Genomic DNA, 23619 nt, shown 5'->3' with positions numbered 1-23619 from the left:
GGGAGCCCCACCTTTCCTGGGCACATTCCATCCCCACTCATCCCACCCACCCTGGCCTCCTCTATTTCATCTTTGGGTGGTGCCACTCGAGCTTGCAAGCTGCTCTTTTCCCTTAGGCAAGGGATTTGGGCTTGACAGTTTTATCTACTTAATGTGGTCTAGGGCAATATTTTAGGATTTAATAATCAGAAGGTTGTGGCTTCCTTATGCTATGAACATTCCCAGGTGCCCGTAGTGTTCAAAATCATAGCTTATCAACAACCCATGTGGACCTTAAAATTCCTGGCACAACCTTCATGATCAGGTTGGGCCCCAAATTTTAAGGCACTGGGGAGAGGGTGGGGAAAGTTGACTTTCCCCACCCTCCTCCCATTCCTTATTTTACTGCTCCTAAATAACAAATGTCCTCTTTTTACTTAATGAGCCCCTCCCTTGCTTTCTTTCATCTTTGCTTTTTATATATGCTGTTTTATACATTTCATGTATGTTCATAAACTGGTTTCAGTCCTTTCTGGTTTTAAATGGTGGAAGGATGGAAGGAAAGAAGGGAGGGAGGGAAGGAGGGAGATACAAACAAAATTAAGAAATTTTCCAGACAGAACTCTGTCCACAGCAAATAAGCTCAGACTGCCTTAGAAATTTAGGTTATCGATCTACACTAAGCAGGAGGCAACCAAGGGGCAGGAAGCATCTGAAATTTCATAGGTAAGAACTGAATCACTCAATTTTCTTATATTCTGTGCACATCTTCATAAGTGAGTTAAACTTTCCGATTCTCTTTCTCCATTTGTAAAATGAGGTGGGAATTATGAAACTAGACCACAATAACCAGCATAAGAAAACCTCTTATAAAACATTTCATTACAAATACAAAGTAGCATTATTATGGTAAATTTAAAACTCTGGGGGCTTCCCTGGTAGTACAGTGGTTAAGAATCTGCCTGCCAGTGCAGGGGATATGGGTTTGAGCCCTGGTCTGGGAAGATCCCACATGCCACAGAACAACTAAGCTTGTGCGCCACAACTAATGAGCCCATGCTCCACAACTACTGAAGCCCATGCACCTGGAGCCTGTGCACGGCAACGAAGAGTAGCCCCCACTCGCTGCAACTAAAGCCCATGCACAGCAAAGAAGACCCAACGCAGCCAATAAATAAAAATAAATTTATAATAAACAAATAAATAAATCTCTGTTCCAAGCAGTATGGTAATTATTGGAAGAAAAGAATCATTTGTCACTGTTGCCTAGGAAGAACCACAAACGTTAATTCCAGTTTAGAAAGTGTCCTATTTCTGATCAAAAAATACTTGATAATTATGGGAATGTGTACAGATAGCTTAAAGCACCCCAGCAACTTTTCTCACTTTGCTCTTAGAAAGAACACTTTTCCTCAGTTTCTCTTAAAAAAATATGATCCAGGAGCAATCTGTTTCACATTTCAGGGCTTGCTCTGCTTAGCCTCTTTTTGCTTTCTGTTGCTGGGTTCCCCTTCTCTGTCCTGACTGGCCTCCTCTCTGCTATTTTACACCCTCTCCCTTCCAATGTTTCTGTGATTACTAGTGGGGAGACTATTGGCATTTTGGCTGGAACAGTTCATCAAGTGCAACTGGCCTTTATATTGCAGGACAATTAGCATCCTTGACCCCACTCAGTCCTGCCAGCAGGACCACCCCTAGTCATTGTGCCAACCAAAAACACCCTTGCATATTTCAAAATGGCCCTTGGAGAGGCAGCACTGCTCACACAGTTTGAGAATTTCTGTGCCGTTTTACCATTCCCAGTCCAAATACCTCCCCTCACTTGGATGATGCAAAAGAACTTTAACCTCCTGTCTAAAGCAGAACCCATCATCTCCCACTTCCTTAAATCTGATTTTCCTCCTGAATTCCTATCTCTGTTGGCCACATGGAATCATCAAAGCCAGAAACTTAGGTATCAACTTTCACTCCTTCCTCTTCTTCAAATCTCACATCAATTAATCACCAAGTCTTTTGAGTTCTACCTCTTTAATACTTTTGTATCCATCTCTTCCTCTCTCTCTACATAATGACCATTTCTTTGGCAATCCAGAGATCAACATAAGATCTTCAGCCTGCTGGTTAGCTGTGAAAGGCCTCCCAATAAACTGCAGAATGATCAAACGAGTGCAAAGGGAATTGTTGGCTAATAAACATCACATATATCTAAACTGATAGTCTTCTTATTGAGTAAAAATACAGTTCTATTCAGAATCTTTCTCTAAATTCTTTTATTACTAGACAGTGAACTTCCTAGAGTAGGTGTGTTAAAGCAGATTTTGTCCCAACTAAATGAGCCAAGGTCAAAAAGCTTGTGTGCCACTATCCTAGACAGTAAGTCCTTAAATGTACTTACTTGAATCTCATCCTCTTCCTCTCTCTCTTCTCCCTCCCAAATCTGATATCCTCTTTCTAAAATACTTACTTGCAGTTGCCACATCTCTCCTGAAATTCATTCAATGGATTTTTGTCACGTAAAACATACAGCTTGGTTGACCACACGTGAAATATAAGGATATGGTCCCTCTCGACCTCTTCACTTTCTCTGTCTCTACCTCGGTCCCCAAATTTCACATGAAGCTCTAGCCGTGCCAAACTCTTATAGTTTCCCAACTGCACCTTGTAGTTCTGTATGTCCCTGCTTTTGCACATGCAGCTCTCTCAGTGGGAACTGCTTCCCACTGATTTGACTTCATTTATGTTTTTAAAGTATCAATGTTGATACTGTATAGAAAACAGACTTTAGGAGACCAAAGTAGAAGCAGGGAGACCAGAGCTGATTGGTGGTGGCTTAGCTCATGGTGATAGCAGTGAAGATGAAGAATAGTGCTCAGATTCTCATGTTTTTAAAAAACTACAAATAGAACTACCATATGACCCAGTAATCCCACTTCTGGGCATATACACAAAGAAAACCATAATCCCAAAAGAAACATGTACCATAATGTTTATTGCAGCACTATTTACAATAGTCAGGACATGGAAGCAACCTAAATGCCCATCAACAAACGAATGGATAAAGAAGATGTGGCACATATATAAAATGGAATATTACTCAGCTATAAAAAGGGATGAGATGGAGCTATATGTCATGAGGTGGATAGACCTACAGTCTGTCATACAGAGTGAAGTACGTCAGAAAGAGAAAGACAAATATTGTATGCTAACTCACATATACGGAATCTAAAAATGGTACTGATGAACTCCGTGACAAGAACAAGGACACAGATGCAGAGAATGGACTGGAGAACTCGAGGTTTGGGGGGGGGGCGGGGGGTGAAGGGGAAACTGAGACGAAGTGAGAGAGTAGCACAGACATATATATAGTACCAACTGTAAAATAGATAGCCAATGGGAAGTTGTATAACAAATGGAGTCCAACTCGAGGATGGAAGATGCCTTAGAGGACTGGGGTGGGGAGGGTGGGGGGGACTCGAGGGAGGGTGGGGGGGAGTTGAGGGAGGGAGGAAATATGGGGATATGTGTATAAAAACAGATGACTGAACTTGGTGTACCCCCAAAAAATAACAAATAAATTTTTAAAAAAAATTTTTAAGCAAAAAAAAAATATATATATATAGCTTTTAGCAATTAAAAAGTTATTTAACTAAAAAAATAAAAAATAAAAAAAATAAAAGCCTATCAAAAACTTTAAACTAGTTGACATGTGGGAAAACTGAGTCATAAGGTAATCAAGTATCTTGTCAGTATTATACCTGAAAGTTCCATAATCCGTTTTCTCACATAAAGTGATTCTCTGTCAAAAACAAAACGAAACAAAAAAAACCTGATACGCTTTGTAAACTGAGCAGGGGTCTCATTTCTCTCTCTGGAGGATCTTAAAAGATAAATGCTTATCTTAATTACCTTGAAAATAACTCCCCCTTTCCCAATGTGAGTTTCATTTTGTTTGTTCGTTGGTTTGGTTTAGCAATGCTCATCATAAGAAAACCGTGCAATTAGTAAAGTTTCTCTCTGGCTTTTGGCTTTCTCTTTTTTTTCAGCAATCTTCTCTTAAACTCACAATACTCCCATATCCTCATAAAGTTTTTTATCCTAATAACTGCATTTGTAATAGTAATAGTAGTAGTAGTAATAGTCGGAGTAGTGGAAATAGTAGTAATAATACAATACATTAACTGACATTCATAGAATCTTGCCATGCTAAAGGTCTATGCAGAGTATCTCTTTTAATTCTTATAGCAATCCTAAGAAGTAGGTAGGGTATTTATTTCCATTTTGCAGGAAGGCAATAGAGGTTCTAAGAAGTTATGTAATTTGTTCAAGATCATTCATGTAACAAACTGTGGAATGAAATTAATCCCGGATTTCTTGTCCTGTCCCCTTATCGACTACACAATATTGACTCCCTTATAGATATTTTATCTAGATTCCAGTTATCATGTAATTATAGATTAATCTAATAAAGCACTTTATTTTATAATTTATTTATTTACTCATTTAAAATTTTTTTTGGATGTGTTGGGTCTTTGTTGCTGCACGAGGGCTTTCTCTAGTTGCAGCAAGAGGGGGCTACTCTTCTTTGTGGTGCATAAGATTCTCATTGCGGTGTCTTCTCTTATTGTACAGCATGGGCTCTAGGTGCATGGGCTTCAGTAGTTGTGACTTGAGGGCTCTAGTGAGCAGGCTCATTAGTTATGGCACACAGGCTTAGCTGATCCACGGCATGTGAGATCTTCCCACACCAGGAATCAAACCCATGTCCCCTGCATTGACAGGCAGATTCTTAACCATTGAGCCACCAGGGAAGTCCCTAATAAAGCACTGTAAATAATGGTTTAAAATTTAAAAAATAAGCTTTTGTTTATCGTAGAAAATTTGGAAAACCCAGAAACGTACAAATCAGAAAGTATTTCTATAATCACCTCACACAGAGTTAGTTATGGTTAATATCTTCGTATTCTCTACATCATGCTTATAATAGGTTAATATTGTTGTGATTAAACTGAGCACACTTTTTTGTAATCTAATTTTTTCAGCTTAATAAAATTGTTAAAACATTTTCCCATATCATTGCTATATTTATAAAAAGTCTTTTTTTTGTTGTTAAGTAGTATGTCATTATGTGGATATGCACCAACAAATTTATTCCACCAATTCCATACTGTTGAACATTTAGGTTAAATTTTTTATTTAGTATAGGTTAACTTTTTTATTAGTATTAATTCTGTAATGAATACTTTTATACATGTCTGGTTATTTTCTCTGGATAAAGCTCTAAAAGAAAAATTGCTGGTTCAAAAATGGAAAATGCTTAAGCTTTTTTTTCATTTTGCCAAAATGTCTAGTTTTTTTAATGTGGCCTACTTCCATACACTCCAGTTAATGCTCAGTATTAACTGTTACTATTTTTATTATCTAGAGTTGTTTTCTTTTCCTTTCAATAGTTCGTCCCATTTACTTTATTTTTAAAATTACAAAGGGAAGGATTTTGCTTCCACTCATGAAGGAAGAGTAACCATATGGTATTTGCACCCCTCCCCCTACAACCTATAAACACTACAGAATTGGAAAAATGTATGTAATATCTGTTTTCAGGTATTAGATGACAGTACAAATCTGTGATCCCTGAGAGTATAATTTGCACCCTAGAGCCGATTTATTTCCTAACCTCAGGGCAGGGCAGGAGAACCCATGCAGAGCTTGGCAACTTCTCTGAGTTGAGGAGAGAGAGATAGGAGCTTGGAAAGGCTGAGGCAGCTGAAAGTTGCAGGGAAACATTCCAGAGAGGGAAGAGCTACACAAAACAAGTGCTCTGGAAATCTGCATAGGAGTCTCATTGAGCCTCAGGCTGAATCCAAAACTGAACATGTGTAATGAACACCACAAAAACAGGCAAAGAACAATTGCAAGGGCTCTCTAACTGGACAGTTCTCTGAGCTCACACTGGGTTAAGAGACATTCAGAGTGTTATCATTCAGAGTGGAAAGACCTCACTAATTACTAAGCATTCAGTAAAGACTGTAAAAAACTCAAGCCTTAGTAGTGGGAATAAACTAGCCGTATAATAAAGCTACTCTAGACCTTCCCTAACAAAGCTTAACAAGCCTCAAAAGGATCAAACAAATCACAAGTAACATAACTGCCTGCCAAAACAACTGTCAATGTTCTCTAAAGGAAAACAACAAAATACACTCAATAATGTAACATTCCAAATATCCAATATCCAATAAAAAATTACCAGATATGTCAAGAAGTAGCAAAATGTGACCTCTAATCAGGAAAAATATTAGTCCATGGAAATAAACCCAGAAGTGGCAGAGATATGGAATTAGGAGACAAGGACTTTAAAAGAGTTATTATAAAAACTCAACAATTTAAGAGAAAACAAAGACATGAAGAGATAAGAAGTTGAAAACATAAAAAGGAGCCACATAAATATTTGTAGAGAACCGAGACACAATAGCAGAAATAAAACATTCACTTATGGATTTAAGAGCCAATTAGATATTGCAGAAAAAACGACATTGAATGTGAAGCCATAGTAATAGAAACTATCCAAAATCAAGAACAGAAAACAGAAAGGCTGGGGGGAAAATGAATGGGACCTCAGTAACATGTAGGACATTATCAAGCCATGTAACATATATGTAATTGAAGTCCTAGATCAAGAGATGGGAAAGAGGCAGAAAAAAATATTTAAAGAAAAAACTGGTTGAATATATCCCAAAATTGATTTAAAAAATTAAAACCTACACCTTCAACACAACATTGTAAATCAACTATGGTCCAATAAAAATTAAAAAAAACAAACAAACCCTACAACTTTAAAATGCTTGAAAAATCCAAAGAAGATAAATTTTTAAAATCCCACATGCATAAAGATAGACCACATTCTGGGTCATAAAACACATCTTACAAATTTAGAAGAATAAAAATCATACAGTGTCTGTTCTCAGACCACAATGTAATTAAAATAGAAATTAACAACAGAAAGATAACTGGAAAATACCAAAATACATGGAGATTAAACAACACACTTCTAAATAACACATGGGTCGAAGACATTTCAAGAGAAATTTTTAAATATCTTGAACTAAATGAAAATGAACACCAAAATTTGTGGGCTTCAGAAAAAGCAGTGTTTAGTGGGAAATTTATAGTACTTAATAATATATTAGAAAAGCGGAGTAATCTGAAGTCGATAATCTACATTTCCACCTTAGAAACTAGAAAATGAAAAGCAAATTAAATCCAAAGTAAGGAGAAGAAAAGAAATAATAATAATTAGAGCAGAAATCAATGAAAATTAAAACAGGAAACAGAAAATCAACAAAACCCAAACCTGGTTCTTTGAAAAGATCAACAAAATTGATAAGCCTCTAGCCAGGCTAACTAAGAAAAAGAGAGGACACAAATTACTAATATCAGAAATCAAAGAAGGGATATCACTGCAGGTCCCATGGAAACTAAAAGGATAATAAAGTAATACCATGAAGAAGCCCATAAATCTGATAATCTGGATGAAATGGACCTATTCCTTGAAAGATACCATCTGCCAAAACTCATACAAGAAGAAATAGACAATATGAACAGACCTTATCTAGTAAAGATATTAAATTAGTAATTAATAATCTTCCAAAAGAGAAAGCACCAGGCTCAAGTGAGTTTACTGTTTAATTCTACCAAACATTTATGGGAGAAATTATATCAATTCTCTACAATCTCTTTCAGAGGAAAGAAACAGAAGGAATATTTCCTAACTTATTCTATGAGGCCAGCATTATCCTAATACCAAAGTCAGACAGATATTGCAAGAAAATAAAACTATAGACCAATACCTCTCATAAACACAGATGTAAAAATGCTCAACAATATATTAGCAAATCAAACCCAACAATGTATAAAAATAATTATACACTGCAACCAAATGGGATTTATCCCAGGTATGAAAGGTTGATTCAACATTCAAAAATCAATTATGCAATCCATCACTTCAACAGGAAAAAAAAAATCACATGATTATATCAATAGATGCAGAAAAAAACATTTGAAAAAATTCAACACCCATTCATGATAAAAACTCTCAGTAAACTAGGAATAGAGGGAATCTTCCTCAGCTTGAAGAATATCTGCAAAAAACCTACAGCTAACATCATATTTAATGGTGAAACACTTGAAGCTTTCCCACTAAGATCAAGAAAAAGGCAGGGATGTCCCCTCTCACCATGTCTTTTCAACATCATACTGGACGTTCTAGCTAATGCAACAAGACAAGGAAAGGAAATTAAAAGTATACAGATCAACAAGGAACACATAGAACTATCTTTGTTCACAGATGATATGGTCATCTATGTAGAACCTGAAAAATTAACAAAAAAAAAAATTCTGGATCTAATAAGCAGTTATAGTAAGGATTCAGGATACAATGTTAATATACAAAAGTTAATGACTTTCCTATACATCAGCAATGAACAAATGGAATTTGACATTAAAAACACAATACCATTTACATTAGCACCCCAAAAACTGAAAGAGGTACAAATTTAACAAAATGTATACAAGATCTATTTGAGGAAAACTATAAAACTCTGGTGAAAGAAATAAAAGAAGAGCTAAATAAATGGAGAGCTATTCCATGTTCATGGATAGCAAGACTCAATATTGTCAAGATGTCAGTTCTTCCCAACTTGATCTATAAATTCAATGCAATCCAAATCAAAATCCCAGTGAGTTATTTTTGGGATACTGATAAACTAATTCTAAAGTTTACATGGAGAGGCAAAAGCTGCAGAATAGCGAACACAATACTGAAGGAAAAGAACAAAAGTGTAATACTTTTAAAGACTTACTGTAAAGCTATGATAATCAAGACAGGGTGATACTGGTGAAAGAACTGACAAACAGATCAATGGTACAGAATAGGGATCCCATAAATAGGCCCAAATAAATATAGTTGATTAATCTTTGACAGAGGACCAAAGGTAATATAATGGAGCAAGATAATCTTTTTAATATTTGATGCTGGAATAACTAGACATCCCCATGGGGAAAAAAAAAAAAAAGAAATCTAGATGCAGGCCTTACATCCTTCATGAAAATCAACACAAAAAAAGTGGATCTTAGATGTAAATATAAAACACAAAATGATAAACAAACAAACAAACAAACAAAAAACTCTTAGAAGATAACACAGGAGAAAATCTAAATGACCTTGGCTATGGCAATAACTTTTTAGATACAGTACCAAAGGCATGATCCATGAATGAAATAATTAGTAAGCTGAACTTCATTAAAATTTTTAAAAATTTGCTCTGAGAAAAATAGTCAAGAAAATGAGAAGACAAACCACAGACTGGGAGAAAATATCTACAAAAGATATATCTGATAAAGAACTGTTATCCAAAAATATATAAAGAACTTTATTTTTTTTAAGAACTTTTATTGAGATATAATTGACATACAATAAACTGCATATATTTAAAATGTATAATTTGATATTTTTTCTTATTAGTAATGTATATACAGCAATCCTAATCTCCCAATTCATCCCCCCCCAACCCCCCCCCCCCACTTTCCCCACTTGGTGTCCATATGTTTGTTCTCTACATCTATGTCTCTATTTCTGCCTTGCAAACTGGTTGATCTGTACCATTTTTCTAGATTCTGCATATAAGCATTAATATACAATATTTGTTTTTCTCTCTCTGACTTACTTCACTCTGTATGAAAGTCTCTAGGTTCATCTATGTCTCTGTGTCCCAATTTTGTTCCTTTTTATGGCTGAGTAGTATTCCATTGTATATATGTACCACATCTTCTTTATCCATTCATCTGTTGATGGACATTTAGGTTGCTTCCATGACCTGGCTATTGTAAATAGTGCTGCAAAGCAACATTGAGGTGCATGTGTCTTTTTGAATTATGGTTTTCTCTGGATATATGTCCAGTAGTGGGATTGCTGGGTCATATGGCAATTTTATTTTTAGTTTTTTAAGGAACCTCCATACTGTTCTCTATAGAGGCTGTATCAATTTACATTCCCACCAACAATGCAAGAGGGTTCCCTTTTCTCCAAACCCTCTCCAGCATTTACTATTTGTAGATTTTCTGATAATGCCCATTCTAATCAGTGTGAGGTGATACCTCATTGTAGTTTTGAGAAAAATATATAAAGAACTTTAAAAACTCAACAATAAGAAAACAAACTACCCAGTTAAAGAAAGGGGCCAAAACCTTACCTGACATTTCACCAAAGAAAATATACTGATAGCAAATAAGCAAATGAAATGATGGTCCACATTATGTGTCATCGGGGAAACACACAAATTAAAACAACAAGATACCACCATATAGTTATTATACTGGCCAAAATCCAAAACACTTACAACACCAAATGCTGGTGAGGATGTGAAGCAAGAGTAACTTTCATTCATTGCTGGTAAGAATGCAAAATAGTACAGCCACTTTGGAAGACAATTTTGTCTCCAATTTTTCTTACAAAACTAAAGATGCTCTTACCACATGATCCAGCAATTGAGCTCCTTGGTATTTACCTAAGGAGTTGAAAACTTATGTCCACACAAAAACCTACACACAGATATTTATAGCAGCTTTATTCATAATTGTCAAAACTTGGAAGCAACCAAGATGGATAAATAAAATGGTATGTCCAGCCAATGGAATATTTTTTAAATATAAAAGAAATGAGATATCAATCTATGAAAAGACATAGAGTAAACTTAAGCACATATTACTAAGTGAAAGAAGTCAATATGAAAAAGCTACATACTGTATGTTTCCAACTATCTCACATTATGGAAAAGGCAAAACTTATGGAAACAATAAAAGGATCAGTGGTTGTCCCATCTTGTGTGTGTATTTGTTGGGGTTGGGATGGGGGGTGAATTTGTGGAACACTAAAGGATTACTTGGGTAGTGAAAATACTCTATATGATACTATAATGATTGATAAATGACATTATACATTTGTCCAAGCCCATACAATGTACAACACCAAGAGCAAACCTTAAAGTAAACTATGGACTGTGGGTGATTTTGATGTGTCAATGTAAGTTCATCAGTTGTAATAAATGTCCCACTCTGGTGAGGGATGCTGGTAATAGAGGAGGCTATGCATGTTTTGGGCAGGGGGAATCTCTCTACATTTCTCTCCATTTTTCAGTGAATTTAAAACTGCTCTTTAAAAAAAAAAGTCTTAAAAAAAAAAAATCACACCAAGTGTGACAGCCAATGTCCAAGAAGCCTCTCAATGATCCTCATCTGCTGCTCTTTATGCCCTTGTGTATTTTCCTCCCATACAAAATAGTACTGACCTGTGTGACTAATTGAATATTGTGGAGATGACAGCATGTGACTTATGAGTCTAGGTTGATATGAGTCTCTAAGAGACACTGCAGCTTCTGCCTAGCTCTCTTTTGAATCACTTGCTATGGGGGAAGCCAGCTAACATGTCATGAGGACACTCAGGCAGCTCTATGGAGAGGCCCATATGGAAATAAACTGAGGTGTTCTACCCAGGTCAACACGAACTTGCCAGCCACATGAGTGAGCCATCTTGGAAGTAGATCATTCAGCTCCTTCAGATGACTGCAGCCCCAACCAACACCTTGACTGAAACCTTATGAGAGAGCTACAGCAGAGCCACCCAAGTAAACTAAATTTCTGACCCACAGAAACAGTGGGATATCAGAAATGTTTATTGTTGTTTATTGCCACTTGATTTTGTGGATGATATTTTATACAGCAATAATTATTCTATTTCTATCTGCTAACAAAAATAAATAAAAAAGGAAAGAAAAAGTTGAGAAAAAAATGTTTTCAAAAGTTAACAACAGTATCAAAACAACAAGAAATACTCAGAGATAAATGTAACAAAATAAGGAATAAACTTCACTAAAAATTAGAGAGCATTGTTAAAAGAAATTAAAGAAGACCTAAATAAATGGAGATACTTACCATGTTCATGGATTGGAAGATACAGTATTGTTAAAATATCAGTTATCCCTAAATTAACTTAGAGGTTCAGATGTGACCTCAATCAAAAGTCTGGCAGTCTTTTTATAGAAACTAACAAGCTAATTCTAAAATTTATATAGAAATTCAAAGAATCCAGTGTAGCAAAACAAGGCTTGAAATAAGAAGAACAAAGGTGGAGGCCTTATATTATTTCTTAATTATTATAAAGCTACAGAATCTAGAACAATGTGATATTAGTGTAAAATTAGACATATAGATTAATGGAACAGAATATAGAGTCCAAAAGTAGACTACACATATAAGATCAATTGGTTTTAGCAAGAGTGCTAAGACATTTCAGTGAGAAAAGGAAAATCTTTCAACATATGATGTTGAAATCACTGGGTATCATTGGTGAGAAAAGTGAAGATCAACTTTTACCTCACCATATCCAAAAATTAACTTGAAATGGTCATAGAATTAAATGTAGAAACTGAAACAACAAAATTAGTAGGAAAAAAATCTTTATGATCCTGAGATTGGTAAAGATTTCTTAATATAGTATACAAAATTACGAACTATAAAGGAAAACTGATAAATTAGATGGCATCAACATTTAAAAATCTATGTTGCTCTTCAAAAATCATCAAGGCATCAAAAAGTGAAGTCACAAAATGAGGAAAATATTTGCAATACACATATCGCAAAGTACTTGTATCCAGAATATATAAAGAACTTAAAAAAATTATAAAAAGACACAACCAAATTAAAGATGGACAAAGGATTTAAACAAACATTTCACAAATGACATTGTATGGATGGCCAGTAAGCACATGAAAAAATGCTCAACATCATTAGTCATTGGAGAAACGTGAGTTAAAATTGCAAGGTACATTTACGCATAGTAGAATGGATAAAATTTTTTAATTGATAATATCAAATATGGTGATGCTATGGAGCAACTGGAGTTCTCATGAAAAATGGCACAATCATTCTAGAAAACTAGCGATTTCTAAAATGTTAGACATGCAGTGTTTACCATATTACCTTTGTACTACAAAGTATTTGCACAAGAGAAAGTAAAACACATGTCCAGGGACTTCTGACGTGGCACAGTGGTTAAGAATCCACCTGCCAATGCAGGGGACACAAGTTCGAGTCCTGCTCCAGGAAGATTCCATATGCCGCAGAGCAACTAAGCCCGTGCACCACAACTATTGAGCCTGCACTCTAGAGCCCGTGAGCCACAACTATTGAGCCCATGTGCCACAACTACTGAAGCCCAAACACCTAGAGCCTGTGCTCTGCTACAAAAGAAGCACCGCAATGAGAACCCATGCACCACAATGAAGAGTAGCCCCCGCTCTCTGCAGCTAGAGAAAGCCCCTGTGCAGCAACGAAAACCCAAAGCAGCCAATGAATAAATAAATTTATATAAAAAAAAACACATGTCCACAGAAAACTTGTAATTGAAAGTTTATAGCAGTTTCATTAACGAAAGCCCAAAACTGGGATCAACCCAGTTGGTGAATAGATAAACATAATGTGTTGTATCTATACAACGAAACACTACCCAGCAATAAAAAGAAACAAAGTACTGATACACGTAACAAAATAGACAAATGTCAAAGTCATTATGCTGCATGAAAGAAGTGAGACACAAGAGTGTATAAAGCATTCCATTTATACAAAATTCTAGAAAATGCAAACTAACCTATAGCGACAAAAATAGATCAGTGATTCCACTCCTAAATAGGTGCCCAAGAGAAACAAAAATATATGTTCACACACAAAAAAACTTGTACATGAACATTCATAATAAAAGCATTATTCATAATAGCCAAAAATTGGAAACTACCTAAATAGCCATCAACTGATGAATGGATAAATAAAATGTGGTATATACATACAATGGGATATTATTCAATAATAAAAGGAATGAAGTACTGATACACGCTACAATATGGATGAGCCTTGAAAACATTACGCTAAGCTAAAGAAGCCAGTCACAAAAGTGACTTCATTCATAAGAAATGTCCAGAATAAGCAAATCCATAGAGACAAAGTATATCAGTGGTTTTCTAGGGCTTTCTAGAAAATAGAGAGTAACTGCTAATGAGTACAAACTTTATTTGGGGGGTAATGAAACTGTTCTAAAATTGATTGTGGTAATTGTTATACAACTTTGTGAATATACTAAAAACTATTGAATTACATACTCTAAATGGGTGAGTTGCATGGTATATGAATTATATATCAATAAAGGTATTATTTTAAAAATTGAACAGACCAGTTATTGCTGGAAGTCAGAAGTTTATTGCAAAGGAGCATGAGGAAACTTTTGGTGGTGATGAAAATGTTTTATATCTTCATTGTATCAGTAGCTGCATGGGTATTTGGGTACATGGGTGAAGATCACTGAACTGTTCACTGTAAATAAATACAACTTACTGTATGTAAATCAGTCAGCCTGATTTTATAGAGTATACACTGAAAGTGTCCCTTCTACCTCGGGCACCCATTTTCCATCCCCAGATGCAATTAACATTTTTGACTTCTTGTATATTCTCCTAGACATATTTTATATATACATATGTAAGTACATTCTTAATACATTATATTTACCTTCTTAAAACAAATGGCAGTATACTGTACACACTCATACACCTTGCTTTTTCCGCTTAATATATTTTGAAGATCATTTTCTATCAGAATATAAAGCACTTCATTATTCTTTTTTTATATCTGATGAGAAATGGGTGGTATTGATACACCATACTTTGTTTAATCAGTATCTTTTCAGTTCATGTTTATGTTATTTCCAGTTTTTCGATATTACATACAGTGCCAAAGTGGATAGACTTGTGATATGTAACTTCATACAAGTATACATCTATCTAGAGGCTAAATTTTTATCCAAAAGATTTCTGGAACAAGAATCTATCTACTGATAGATAAATTCACCTTCATGAGTATTATGTATATTCATACTACCAACAGCAGTTATTGGGTCTTTTTTTGATGTCTGATGACATAAGTAAAAATGGAATCTACTTTACTTGGATTTATATTTCTATAATTGTGAGGAAGATTGAATGTCTGCTCATAGTTCTCAGAATCATTTGCATTTTTTTTCTGTAAAACACCATTGGTAACTTTCACCTATTTTTCTATTACATTCTTAGACATGTACATATTTATCTGTAGAAGCTCTTTCTATATAAGCGAATTATTCTTTATATGTGTTGTGAGTTGCAAACATCTCCTCCAGTTTGTCACTTACATTTTGACTTTAATTACAGTGAGTTTTACTAACGTTTTAAAATTTTAGTCTAATTTATTACTCTTTCATGACTTCTGGGATTTGTGCTATGCTGAGGTCTCTCTCAACCCATGATTATAAAAATAATTCTCCAGAGTTTTCTAAGGTATTTATGGTTTTATATTTTATGCTGAAACTTTTAATCAATTGGGAATAAATTTTGGTATAGCATGCAAAGTTCTCAAATTTTTTCCAGATGGTTACTCAGTTGTTCCAATACTGTTTATTGAGTGATCCATCTTTTTCCCATTGATATGAAATACCATCTTTATCATGCACTATATAACCATATGGACTTGGATCTATTTCTACACTTTCTATTGTGTTCTACTGATCTTCCTGTCTCTTCGTGTAACAGTACCAGCTTGTTCTAATTATTATAGCTTCATAACAAGAGCTAATAGCTAGTAGGCTAGTTTCTCCCACCTATTATCTTCTTTATCAAAATTTTCCTAGCTATCTTTGCTTATTTATTTTCCATTTGAACTTTAGAAACAGCTTGATAGTTCCACAAGAAAAATCCTTTTGATATTTTCATTGGGATCACATGAAATTTATAGATTACAGGAAATAGACATCTTTCTGATTTTAATGCTTCCTATCCAAAAATCAATTACAGTATGCCTTTTCATTTGTGCAAGTCTTCTTTTATTAGTCTTCAAGTCTCTTACTAGCATTTAAGTTTTTTTCTTCATATAAATCTGGCAAATTTCCTTTTCAGTTGTTTTAATCTACTTGCACTGGCTAGAATCCTTAGAGCTCATTAAATAAGACTGATTATAGTATACATCTTTGTCCTGGTCTTAAATTTAACAGATATGTTTCTAATATTTTCCTATTAAGAATCATACTGGTTGAGTGGAATATATATACATATTATATATTCATACACACACACACACATTCACATACACACACAAACATAGGCTATTTCTATCTACTTGGAGATTTTAAAATTCAGGAATGAAAACTAAACTTTATTAAATGCTTTTTAAGCCTCTATGGAGGTTTGTAATATTGTTTTATTTTCCCTATTAATATCATAAATTTTGAAATAAATTTTTACAATATTGAATAATTCTTTCTTTCCTGAAATAAACTTCACCATGCTATATTAATTTTTTACATGCTGCTGGATTGCATTTGCAACTATTTTATTTGGGATTTTATAATAGTATACATAAGTGAAATTGATAGCCTGAGCCTTTTGTTTGATCTTTGTCATATTTTGAAATCAATGTTATATTATACTTTCACTGTGAAATGTTTTAGAAGCTTACATTCTTTTTCTATGATGAAGAAGAGTTCAAATTGCATTGTAGTTCCCTGTCCTTCAAAGTTTTGGTAGAATTCCCCACTGCATCCATCAAACCCACTACTTCTTAAGAGAATATATATTTTGAATAGTTTTCTTTATTCTTCCCATGATAATGGTAGGATGACATTTTTATCTCCTCTGCTTCAGTTCTGGCAATTTTTACTGTTTTAGAAAATTATACATTGAATCTGAACTCTCATATTTATTTTTATAAATGTAAGCACAGGAAGTGGAGTAACTATTTTTTTCTGCATATGTGGCTATAATACTAGTGTCACTTCTTATCTCCTACTCGTGCTTTCTTCCTTTTTCTCTTGTTTAAGTCAACTAGCACATCTTTTAAAAATGGTCCCCCACTGAACCAGCTGTTGGATTTCTCAGACCTATATTATCTACTTTCTAATTTGTTAATTTCTGTTTTATTCTTATTTTCCTTCCTTCTGCTTTCCTTGGCTTTGTTTTGCTTTTACATTGTTACTCCTCTAAAATTGGGTATTCAGCCATTTTCATGCTTTATTGTTCATTTGCTACTATAAAATATCCTATGTAAGGGCCAATGGATCCCTTATGTTTTATTTTCATTGTCATTGTCATTATTTTCTAGATAATTGGCAATTTCAGTTGCCCCCTTTAGCTTAAAAAGTTGTTTAAGAGAGAGTTTTTCTCTCCCAAGTGATATCTTTTGTTTTGTTCTATGATTTTAATTTCTAATTCTACTTGCACAGTGAATAGAATATATTTTTTAGAACTGTTTCTACCATTTAAAATTTATTCAAGTGTACCTTATGGCATGAAATTTGGTTTTTACAAATGTTCCATGTTTATAAAAAAGTGAGTTTATCTTTCATTTTCATGATACAGAGTTTATATTTATCAATATCATCTTATTCAATAATTTTATAAGGTTTTCTTTCATCTGTTTTTGTCTACTCTATCCTTCATAAATAACTTCCTCTTCCCCACTAAATTATATGAATACTTTTTCCTATTTTTTAATGTTTGCCTTCATACCTCTATAATTGTATTTCTATTACTTATCATTTTAGTCAATGATCCCTAGTATTAGAAAATCAGGCATAACTTCACTATCTATAGCTTTTTACTCCCCATCCCCATCAATTTTTATTATGTACTTTATACCTACATTTTCAGGGTTTATAATATTTACAATCTATTGACCATCTCATTCCTTTTTATTTTGATTTTTTCATTCGCATACTGGTTGGTTAAAATTCTTCTTCTGTCAGTATCTTAAAAAAGAGCTTATGTGAAAAAATTCCCTCACTTTTTTTATGTTAAATATTTTGTTGCTGCTATTCTTGTTGTTTTTATATGTAAATGACAACTTGTCTGAGTATATTATTCTAAAATTACACATTCTTTCCTTCAGTCCTTAAAGATACTACTCTCTCCCCTTCCAACACTGAAAGTTGCAGTAAAGAAGTCTGAGGCCAGCATTATTTTTTTCTTTATAGGTGACCTCATCTTTTTGCCCAGGTGCCTAAAATATTCTTTAGCTTTAAGCCTAGTAACTTTATGAGGAGATTTTGTTGTTATTGTTCTATGGCAATTTTTTCCTGGGACATGATATGCCTTAAAAGTTTCTAGATTCCAGTCCTGAAAATTTTCTTGAAATATATATTTAATTTGGTTCTCTACTCCAGAGGCACCAATTATGCATATTTTGGATCTCCTTTGCCTGTCTCCCAGGTCTATAATTTCTCCTCTACTCTATAGCAAAATGTTGAATCACAGTTTTTGCCTGTGTTGCAACAACATTTTAATGACAAGTATTTTCCCTGTCAAATGGGTTTTTTTTCCAATTTTTTTCTTGTATTATTTCTATATAGATACTGTGGGGGTTCCTCTATTATTGTTGTGGTGGTTCACCTTTGAATAAGATAAGTAATTCCTGGATCCACTATTCATAGTCAGTTTGTTTTAGGGAAAAGTCTACAACTTGTTCTAAGATAATATAATTCTCACAGCACTAGGCTGAGTACATGAATGAGATTGTTTAATCTTTACTCCTCCTCAGCTAACAAAAATCACATTTCATTGCTTACCCTGTGAGCCTGGCGTTGCTTCTCTCCAGTCTCACCAGTGGACCATTTCTGGTCAATATGACAGTCTACTTGTTTCCTCTTCAAGTTTGATTACTCAGCTTCTCAAAACCTCTTTATATATGGAATCATGGAAGCTGCATCTGCCAGCCTGCTCACCCCATCTTCACTGATACAAATAAAGAAATGCTGGTTTTTTATTGCAGCATGCACCACTTATTTTAAAGATGTGTGTTTGCTAATTTCTCTTGAGATGCTCAAAGCATCCTTTCTCTGTGTCTTCCCCTACTCCTGTTTGACCTTCACTGTTTTGGGCCGTGCTTCCTCTTATTTTATGGTTTAACTTTCAAATGCCTTCTTTTTTTCAATGATAATAGAAATTTTGCTTCTGTTTTTCATTACATTTTTTGCTTTGGATGACTCCAAGAAAATAAAAAGAAGTGTTGATTTTGTTTCATACTTTCAAAAAGAAGAAACATAGCTGATAAGTTTAAATCACACCTTCCATTTAGGAAGTACATAATTTAAAATTCAGACAGTTGAAATTCCAACAAAGTTTTTGCTAGAACTACAGCTCACTAAGCTGGCTTTAAGACTACAAATAGGTAAGCACAGTAGCTACATATGCGTCAACATTGGTGTCATTCTCACACATTCCCTGCTTTTCATCATCCACTAAGAAGCAAGCACTTGGTGATAATAGCAAAAGTATCAGATGGGGAAATAGGCTCAGTGTCCCTTGGAAATAGCTGAATTAAGTCCTTGGTAACTTCTTTCCATTCTTAATAATAGCATCATTCTATGCTCACTTTAATTTTATGAGAGAATTTTCTTTTCAGTTCAGTTGCTTTCAAATATTGACTAAACATACACACACACAACTTTGATGAAACTCTTCAACAACAGGAACTGTCACTTCATAGATAGACTTCATGGAAAACAAATATTTCACCAAATTGAACAAACTTCATAGGCTCCAACTCCATTAGAAAGCTTCTATAGCACAGGTAAATATCTTTGTTTTCAGACATTGTTAATTTCCAGTTTTATTGAATAGTGATTAGAAAGTGTTGACTATAATATTTCTCATTTTGGGAATTTATTGAGACTAATATCTGGTTAATATCAAATTAGTATCTGTCCACTTTCATGAATGTTCATGGGCATTTTAAAAAAATAGTATATTCCCAATCATCAGTTCCTACATACAAGTCTTATCAACTACTATGTTATTTATGTAATAGTGGCTGTCTTCATCCCTACTTACTTTTTTCCTCGTATTTGGCCCCATTTCCCATGTATTTCCTGTTATTTCTGCTTCATTAATGTTGCTGATGTGTAAATTAGAGATAGATATTTGTAGCTAATATCACCCTTATGAATTGCATCCTATAGCATTGAATGGCCTATAGCATTATTTCCTTGAAATGATCTAGATTCCTAAATTTCACCTTATCAAAAATTATAAACAATAAAATGAATTTATTATCAACTCAAAAGATTGAATTTAAACATCCCTTCTCTTTTTACTAAATTCTATGAATAGAATTTACAGATTAAGTTAGGAAAAAATTATCTTTACTATAATGAGCCTTCCTATGCACAACAAGCTATTTTCTTTCATTCTACTCAAGTTTTCATACCTATCTAGGTTTTCAAAATTTTCTTTGTGTCAATCTTAAACATTTTTTAGTACTCTTATTACTAAATATTTTATTATTTTTTGGTTGTATTATAAACTGTACTTTTTTCTGTATTATATTTTTTAAAGGATTGTTTCATAAAGAGACTGTCTAGTCTGTTTGGGTTGCTATAAGAGAATACCATAGACTAGGTGGCTTATAAATAACAGAAACTTATTTCTAACAATTCTAGAATGTGGGAAACCCAAGATCAAGGCACCAGAAGATTCAGTTTTTGTTGAAAGTTTCCTGGGTCTTAAATAGTCAACTTTTCACTTCATATGGTGAAAGTGGTGAGGAAGCTCTCTTGGGCCACTTATATAAGTGCATTAATCCCATTCATGAGTGTTCTGCCCTCAAGACCTAAGCACCTCCCAAAGCCCCACCTCAAAATACTGTCACTTTGGGGATTACGTTTCAATATATAAATTTTGAAAGGACATAAACCTTCAGTCTAAAGCAGAGAATGTTGATTTTATTATATTAATTTCATACTCAGACAACTTTCTGAACTGTTATTTTTTATAATACTCTTACAGTTGAACTTTTTGGATTCATTTCTCTTATTCATTTACATCAGTTTGAACGTCTGGAACAGTGAGCATTAAATTGTAGCAGGGAGTGTGGGCCTCCTTGTTATGTTCAGGACTTTAATGTGGAATGTTTCTTATGTTACTTACACATACACACACACACACACACACACACACACATAAACACACACACACACAAAAGTCATTTAGTGAGGTTTTATAGCAAATAAAAACAATACTTTGGAGAGGTATGGTTAGGATATGATAGTCCAGGTATTGAAAATCTACATCCATAGACCAAATCCAGCTTGCTGCCTTTTTTAAATAAAGTTTTATTGGAATACAGTCACATTCCCTCATTTATGTACTGTCCATGGCTGCTTTCACTGAAAATATTCTCTGTCTGGTTCTTTACAGAAAAAATTTTCTGTCTCCAGGGCTAGACTGTGCTTCAGTAACAATTTCAAAATATTAGCTGCTTAACATAACAAATGTTTATTTTTCTTGCTTAAACTGCCTAACCCACATATGGTGGGACTCTCACAATTTTGTAGCTGCACCATCCAGAACACACACTCTTCTCATGACATGTATCACTTCCACTCATGTTCCACTGGTCAGAACTCATCACATGGTACTATACTTGGAGCCATAAGGATTAGACAATGGAAGAAGTCATTATCTTTGCTCTTGGGAGTTTACAGCTGAACAAGGAAGAAATGAGGGGAGGGACAAGTAATCAGTTAAAATCCAAGTTCCATCAAGAGAAGCAAAGTTCTCAAAGGAGGCGAAAGCAGGAAGGAGTTGATCAAGCTTTCCAGAATAAGAGCAAAAGCTTTGAATGGGAGTGGCACTCAAGACCTCCTAAATGAAGATACGCAGTGGGGGTATTTAAAAAGAAGGAGCACTCTGAATAAAGACAAGAGGCCAAAGTACTAGAGGTGTTTAGAAAATAGCAAAGTCTAGTTTGATTAAAATATGTGGAATATTTAGGAGAAGAATGGGCAATGTGGCTGGAATGACAGACTGGGGCCATACTGGGAGGATCTTGAACATAAAGTTTAGCTCACTATTGTATCCTCAGCACTAAGAAGAGCTGTTGGCACATGTAGGTGTTCAATAAATATTTATTAAATGAATGAAAGAATAGGTGAATGTTTTCCTGATATTCTTTGTTATTTTAGAATTTGTTGGCAATGAGCAACAAGAAAATATATCAGTGAAGATTGATAATGTTGCTCATTTTGATCTTATAAAGAGCATCTTCAGTAAACAATCTAGACATATTGGCCTTCAGCAAATAAATAAGGCTGAAAGTAATTATTGATATTTTCTCCATCTTCCTGCTTTCAACCAAGTTTCATCCATTAATTTTACAGTGCCCGCCCCCTATTCCTTTATTCCCTCAAATCCCTGCTCCACTTCTCCCAAGCAGACAAGAGCGCATCCCATTACTCCTAGTGACTTCCTACAAGCACTTTTAAGTTCTTCACCTTAAAGTTACTTTTTCCAAAAGGAAATTCTAAATTAAGAATCACTTTAAATAAATGAAAAAAACACTTTCTTATAGCAAAGACCAAAATAAATTTCAGATGGTGAAAGAGTAAACTGCTTAAAAAATTCAAATCATAGGAAAAAGTGGAATCGGATAGCTATCAAACATCTGAAGAGAGAATAACTTTGTAAGCTTAGAAACAATAGAAGATATTTTAGGAGGGAAAAGTCAACAGGCTTCCTACTAAATTCTCAATGCCCACAAATGAATAAAAAACAAATAAACAAATATATTAAAAGAAGTCACAGACTAAAGAAATTACTTGTAACATATATAATGTACAAATGAAAAATATCTTTAAGGTAAAAAAAGAACTTAATTTATTGAGAGATATCAAGATCTCTGAATGGGCAAAGGAAAGAATTTAATATAGGAAAAAACTTTAAAATATTAGAAAGGTGGTCAGTCTCACTAGTAATAAAATCCAAATTAAAAATAAAGATACCACTTTACTGAAGAAATAATCAAAAAGTATAAAATCCAATGTTGGAGAGATATAGTAATATTTACACTTTTATCTATAGCTGCTATGTTTGTAATTGGTGTAACACTTTAGGAAAGCAATTTGACAATATGTATGAAGAAGCATAAAAATGTAGTTACTTTTTGATCCAATAATTTCACTTCTGGGAACCTGTCCTAAGGAAACAATCCAAAATACGGAAAAAGGTTCATTTACCAAGATGTTCATCACAGCATTATTTGTAATTATGAAAAAATTAAAACTATCCAAATTTCCAATAGGGGGATCATCAGTTGAGGAATTTTATGTGGTCATTAAAATATAGTTAAAAAGAAACTTAATAGGAAGATGCTTCTTCTATAATTAGAAGAAATATTCAAAACATCAAGTAGAGTACCATATCCAATTAACAAGAGCTGTCATTTAAATGGTAAAATGATAGTGTTAACCCTCTCATCTCCTCAGAGAAATCTTTGCTCATAACAGTTTCCCATCTTAAATATCCCAACGATCCATTCCTTTCTTAGTGAAGACATGGCAGGGAACTGCAGCTTATGCATCATTGTGTCACTCTTGGGTTGTTTTAAAGTACAGTCCATCCTGCTCACCCTGAAATTCTGCCTCTCCACTGCTACAGAAACCATTCTCTTACTTCTGGGCTATGGATTCACGCGAGGAAAGCTTAGAGCTAGTGTGTCTTTCTGTGAAACTTAGATCCTCCCTGG

Source organism: Hippopotamus amphibius, chromosome 1, assembly GCF_030028045.1.
Source record: "Hippopotamus amphibius kiboko isolate mHipAmp2 chromosome 1, mHipAmp2.hap2, whole genome shotgun sequence".
In the NCBI taxonomy this organism is placed as follows: Eukaryota; Metazoa; Chordata; class Mammalia; order Artiodactyla; family Hippopotamidae; genus Hippopotamus; species Hippopotamus amphibius.
This window is presented reverse-complemented; position numbering follows the sequence as displayed.